The sequence below is a fragment of the Aplysia californica genome, unplaced genomic scaffold (genome assembly GCF_000002075.1).
Source record: "Aplysia californica isolate F4 #8 unplaced genomic scaffold, AplCal3.0 scaffold00135, whole genome shotgun sequence".
Classification (NCBI taxonomy): domain Eukaryota; kingdom Metazoa; phylum Mollusca; class Gastropoda; order Aplysiida; family Aplysiidae; genus Aplysia; species Aplysia californica.
Window position 1 is genome coordinate 903,493 of NW_004797405.1, and position 6,799 is coordinate 910,291.

A 6,799-nucleotide genomic window follows, 5' to 3' on the forward strand; every position below is an offset into this window, starting at 1 on the left:
AAAATAAACGACAATAAATGAGAAGAAGGAAAGTACTTAAATGTTTGATTAAGGAATTATGTAACTGTTTAACGTCCTCCTTTTAGGCAGAAAGCTACATTATTATTTTTTTATTTTTTTTTACAATTTAAATAAAAAGGGGTTGTATTTCTTTTTTCGGGTAGGGAGAGGGGTTATTTTGTTTTAGTTTTAGACTTTTATTATTTGTAACTTTTTATTCATATTTTATTATTTTAATGGAAAGGGTGGGGGGGGGGGGGGGGGTTATTAAAACAACTGAATCTTCCTTTGAAAACAAATCCAGACCCTCCTGTGATAGGAGTAGAAACAATGATTTTTATTATAATGTACGAGATTAAATTATTACGGTGAGTTTTTTGCACCTTCATCATAGGCTACTCCTTCCCAGCTTGCATTCTCATAAGTATCTCCCATTCTCATATAAACACGCTCTACACTTGGGATATGTGACACCAACGGTATTAAAACAATAAAACTTTTGCATTTGTTCATAATTTTCTTTGCTAATGTTGTGTCAAAGAGAACGCTACTGCACTTGTACGGTGTCCGAAAATGAATACAGATGTCGAAGGAATACTGTGCACTGATGCTGATACCGTAAGGAAGTGAGACAAGGCTGTGTCCTCTCTCCCTATGTTTTAAAACATTTACACATAGATTATTTTTCATTGATTCATAAGACATTAAAACATTAAAGTCTATGTAGTGAGTCATTAATGGGGGTCGCAATTTCAATAACCAGAAATAAACGAATGATACAGTTTTGCTTACAAATACGAACGGAAATCTTTCCCAAATTGTGAAAGTAGTAAAAGAGAACAGCAATAAGACAGACCTCAAAGTGAACGCCAAGAAAACAAAAACAATGGTATTATCAAAATCAACTGGCAAAACAGTGGAGAGAATTCAACGCATATAACTGTTCACATGTTTAGGGCCAGCAAACACAGATGATGACAGGAATGATAAAAGGAATAACAACAACATATTGCTACTGTAGTATTACAACGTTCTAACATTTTTGGCCATTTCGAGTTACTAGGCTAATAAGGTAAGAAACAAAATGTAATGTCTGCTTTATTAAAATCATGGGAATATTCGAAGCCGTTAGCAAGATATTCAAAGAACTGCTTTCGAAAAAGCGTGACATGTTGTGAAACTCAAATTTTTTTTACGTTTAATTTACCATAACTAGGTAATGGACAGACAGACTTTTGTAATTCTAAGGTTGTGAAATGCTAAAGCAAGATTCAGCCAAATGTACAAACTACATGGTATATACAATCAGGCAACTATCTCTATCTTTAAGTAAGAAAATAATTTTCATGGCACCAAAACCTGGGCTTCAACAAAGAAAGAAGAAAACAAAATATCTGTGTTTGAGATGGAGATGTGATGCTTCCGCGAAATGGCCAGAATTATCTAAAAAAAAAACCCCAAAAAACATACTAAAACCGTAGTGTATCAAATTCTCCAGACAAGACAACCCCTGTTTTACCAAATGAAAAGTATAAAAATACGAAAGCATCCTTTTGGTAATATAAAACGCAATCAGACCATTGTGAAGGAGATACTCGAAGGCAAGATGTGGGGGCAAAAAGGCTAAGGGTGGGGGAAGGGGTGGGGCGACTTGGACGGATATCGTCAAGACATGGACTGGTCTAATTATGACAGAGTGTATAACAACAGATAGCGACATTGAGTATGTCTGCTGGTGGGTCATTACACGCCAGCCTCTGACCCAGAGCTGATATCTTTTTTAGTTTTAGTAAGAGTTTCACGGCATTCGCAACTGCATAAGGTCATATGAGCGCCAGAAGATTAGAGGTGTTACAGCAGAAAAACAAACATAAAAAAGAAGAAGGGGAGATAAGGACGATAGATGTTTGATAGGAAAGAAGGAGCTGATATCTCCAGTTGTCCAGGAAATGTTGATGCTAAGGCCAAAAAGGCTACTTAGAGAACTCGAACAGGTGGGTGACAAGGAAAGACCAGGATGCGCGAAGATTTCGGAGAGTATCCGAGCACTAAAATGATTGTCGAGCCGTCGTTGCCAACGTCTGTTTCAGATCTGGCCTATTTCGACGATTGTTGAGGTGAAAATCTTTTGTAGAAAAAAAGAATAGAATGTGTGTGCAGTGGCGGTGGGTGGACCAGCATTTCGGTGGGGCTTAGGTTGCTTCCACTGCTTTTCCACCAAATAGCAAGCAAAAAGAACAAATAATAGATTATTTTTCTATACTCACGGCGAGCCACGCATTTTGAGAACCATTCAAACGAGAATAGTCACCTATGTCTTCCTTCTCTTTGTTCTACGCTAAATTCTTCTGTATGGTGGGGACGAAACCGTTTCACTTCCACATTTACTTTAATTAATGTTCATCTGATGAAAAAGTTGCCTCAAAAGTGGTTTGACGCAATTAGTAGCTGTTAAATCCCAGCGGCACACACACAAACATGCCTACACAGCACTCCAAACATACCGTATAATATGAGCTGGGTTAGGCCGTGTAGTCGAGGAAAGTAAAACGCACCTAACAAAGGTTCAACAGGTGCACAGGTAACTGTGTCACAGGGGGAAAGTGTGTCTTAAACTGTCATCCCATTGTTAGGGCTAGGAGAGCGTGAGCCCTCTGTGCAGTGTTGTTGTTTTTTGTTTTTTTCAAGTCTTCTACCTTTTTACAAGAGGGGTTTAATTAAGGAATTGCTGTGAGAACGGGTTCGTTCTTTGCTGAGCCCAAAAGACATTAAATTGGCTGTTAGGTTACTATAGTTGTAAGCCGCGTCAACAGTCATTGAATGAACGAGCAACCCGCCGAGTTGTATTATCTAACTTCACAAATCGAAGTCAACACTCTATACCAATAATATACAAGACACATAATGTCATATTAGAATAAAGGGTGAAATATCATGTAGTACAAACTAAAAAGATGGAAACTGAAATTCCAACGTCTCACGTTCGATCATTATAAAAGTCATGCACATCAATACATACACAAACTCACATCTATTCACACAGACACACTCACATTCTGACAGCTGCCATGAGGCGTTAAAGTGACACTCAGGTTTTCTTAGTCTGAATCAGAATCTGAATTTCTAACAGCTGATGTTGGAACAGCCATCATGTCACGGTAACGCCCTGTGACAGCATTACTTGCACCCGTATTGTACTAAACCTGTATTACCAACCAACATGACCATTGACGGTCTCCCTTAAATTTGACAGTACTTGTCTCCTCCAACACAGGCGGTCTAAAGTTGGACCACGATCTTCCCAGTTTCAAAACGCCATGGAGGTGAAGGTCCCCATGGTATGAATAGGAAGCTTTTACCTTATCCCAACTTCCATCAATAATTATTCTTTTAACGGTAGAAGCACTAAATTCCCTTTTCTGCTTCACAAAACGCCGTGTCTCAGATTTAAAAATGGAAGCCTGCCAGTCTCTCCCGTATTCAAAGACCTGGCCATGCCTTCTAAGAATGTCAATATACTGGTCAGGCAGTGTAATTGTCTCAAAAATTTTTACATCCTGGGCTACTTTCCCGAAGGCACGATCAGTTGGGAGGTACCTGTGACCCCGCACTGTGAATGTGTATGTAATATCCGCTTGAGGGGAACGTTTTTTTTCCTGTCCGCCAGGAGCATAGACAATACGTTGACATTCTTATTCTGTCACTAAATAATCGAAGATCACGCTTGGATTTAATTTACTGCCGACGAAAGTAAAACAATGATGGAGTGCTGAGGCGATTATATAAGAATCTTTGTGGTTCTCACACTCCAGCCACCGAAAAAAAACCCCCACACCATCTTTCTGCTGAGGGCTGTTTCGACCCCTGTGGCAAATGACCCCAAAGATGTAAGGGTATAGCTGCCGATTGTAGTACGCAGCACCAATGGGGGGTCTTCGGAAGCACCTGGTTCTCCATCACATCAAAACAAGTTAATTGACATAGAGTCCTCGCTTACGGCATTCAGTTCATTATAGAATGTGAGCTCTTCTGCAATGCAGAATATACTCTGCAGCCAACTCAGTTCTTTGCTCAGTCGGAAGATCTGCCTGTTTCTCTTGTTCCTTATACCGCTCGCATGTAGCGCACCTGTCCCTGTTGGGTTGGCGAAAACCAAGATTGGAGTCCCCCCATGGAGACAGTGTAGTACAGGGAATGGGAGACCTGCAAAAGAAAATGAAAAAATAATCTTTTTTTTTAAAACTCAGAACCAGGACTTTCAAATCAAATCACTAGTGTCCTTTCAGCGAAGTGAAGCCACTGAGGAGGAACGTTGTGTTACAATAAAGCCGTGTCTTGAGAGTTTGTGTATGTCTGGTTTTTGTCAGCCTGAAGAGCGAAAAATAAACCTTATTAAAAATTTTTTAAATTGTAATGCTTTTTTCTCTGCCTGAACAAGAGACCTGCAGTGGCGGTGGGTAGTGAAGGGCTTACGGGCTTGAAACCCTCACCCCTACCCCTTCTCCACCCCAACTCTATCCCTTAGTTAATGAAAGTTTCTTAGATACCGAAATAAGCAGTTGAATCAACTTGAAACCGTTATGATCGCACGCAATGAACACACAGTTATCAGCTTGGCGGCTTGCCCGTTTATCCAATCATTGTTGTCAACGCTTACAACTATAATAACCTAACAGCCAATCAAATGTCGTTAGGGCTCAGAAAGAATAAGCCGGTTCCCACGTCCGTCTTTAATGAAACTCTTCTTGTAAAAAGGTAGAAGACTTTTAAAAATAACACTGCACAGAGGGCTCACGCTCTCCCAGCCCTGACAATGGGGTGAAAGTTTACGACACACTTTCCCCCCAGTGACACAGATACCTATGCGCCCAATTGGGCCTTTGTTAGGCGCGTTCTATTTTCCGCAACAACACGACCCAATTCACCTCATAGACGGTATGTGTTTGGAGTGCTGTGTGTTTGTGCCGATGAGATTTAACAGTTATTAATTACATATAACCACTTTTGAGGCAACTTTTTCTTCTGATAAAAACTAATTAGATAAATTTGAAGGTGAAACGGCTTCGTCCCCACCACCCAGAAGAATTTAACGTAGAACAAAGAGATGGAAGACAAATGTGATTCTTCTCGTTTGAATGGTTCTCAAAATGCCGTGGCTCGCCGTGAGTATAGAAAAATCATCACTGTTTTGTTCTTATTGCTTGCTATTTGGTGGTAAAGAAGTGGAAGAGACCTAAGCCCCACCCAAATCTTGGTCCACCCACCGCCATTGGAGACCTGCACATGAAAAAAAGGAATTTTTATTTTAAACAATCAGGAGACTTGAAAAAGGGCAAAAGTAATCTTCATTAAAAATCACCAGGGGTCTATACGAATAGATTAGTCGTTATTTTAAAAAATTCAACAAATCTGAAATTGGAAAAAAAAAACATGTCGTATTGTCATTACATTTTCAAAAATCTTTAAATGTTATGCCTTTGTTACACACATGTCCACGAGAATTTACTCGATAGTGTTTAAAATATCAAAATGAGTCCAATCAAGTCAGTAGCATCCTCTCTGCAAGATGAAGCCCTCATTGTATTTTACCTTTTAAATCCTATTGGTCAATTAATGTCATAATCAAAACAACACCACGATTGTGCCATGTTACTGTGATAATTTACGTAATAAAAACAATGTATGCGTATCAATTCAATATAATTGCCATTAATGTGTCTTGATGGATGTGTGTCTCTTTTTTTTTGTCAGCTTGAAGAGCACACAAAAAAAAATTAGGGGTAAAAATACCTGTTCATGATTTTGTTGCTCGAACATCTTATGCATCTTGAAGACGTCGAGGTCGCTGCAGAGGTATTTTCTTCCTGGGTTGTCTTTGAATGAGTAGTGACTGGACCTGCACTGGAACGACTCAATGTCTTTTCTAATCTTCTCCTTCCTTGCCTTCATTTCTAGCCTGTCTCTTGCTCCTCCCATATTTTCTTTCTTAGGGCACACCCTGGTCAAAGACGGCTTGGGCTATGCTTGACACTCTGTCCTTCTTCACTCATGAAAGAAAAAAAGGAGCATTCCTAAGATTAAATTATATATAGCTTGAACAAGCTTTTCATTTCAAGAGAAAAAAGAAGAGGTGAACCAACTGGGAGCAACAAAGGTACTCAGTCTTGTTAATATCCATTATTACTAGCTGAGTACCCGGCTTTGCTGGTCTACGCCGCGGAGGCATTTTACATCAACATTGCTGACTAGCCTTACACAGTCACTATTAGCTTCTAAATCTATATTGCTTTAGATTAAGTCTGCCTTGATTAAGTCCTCTCTTGATCTACATTGCTTTAGCGTATTGCTGTTTAGCCCTTCACAATCACAAAATACGGGTTTCGCCTTACACCATCACAAAAAGCACTAAGAAAATGATAATCCACGAAAGGGCTGCTACACTGTAAAAGTAACACACCGATGTCTTCAAAATCACAGAGGCAGTGTCTATAGTTTGTTCACTTTCCTCTGACAGCTTATACAAACAATTCTAGCACATTGATGAATTTACCTATGCCCACTAAAACTTTCCATGGCACTTCTACTGGCTAGCGACCAAACTAATTTTTTTTTTTTTTTAAATCTTGATTCAGTAATAAAAAAGTGTTTCTCTTTGGGCCCTATATTAAAAACAACTCTTTGGATGTTACTGTATACACAGGATCACGTCTCCTCGAATAGATTAGTCGCTATAAAATATTTTTTCAACAAACCTGAAATTGAAAAAAAAAATGTAATGTCGTCAAATTTTCAAAATTCT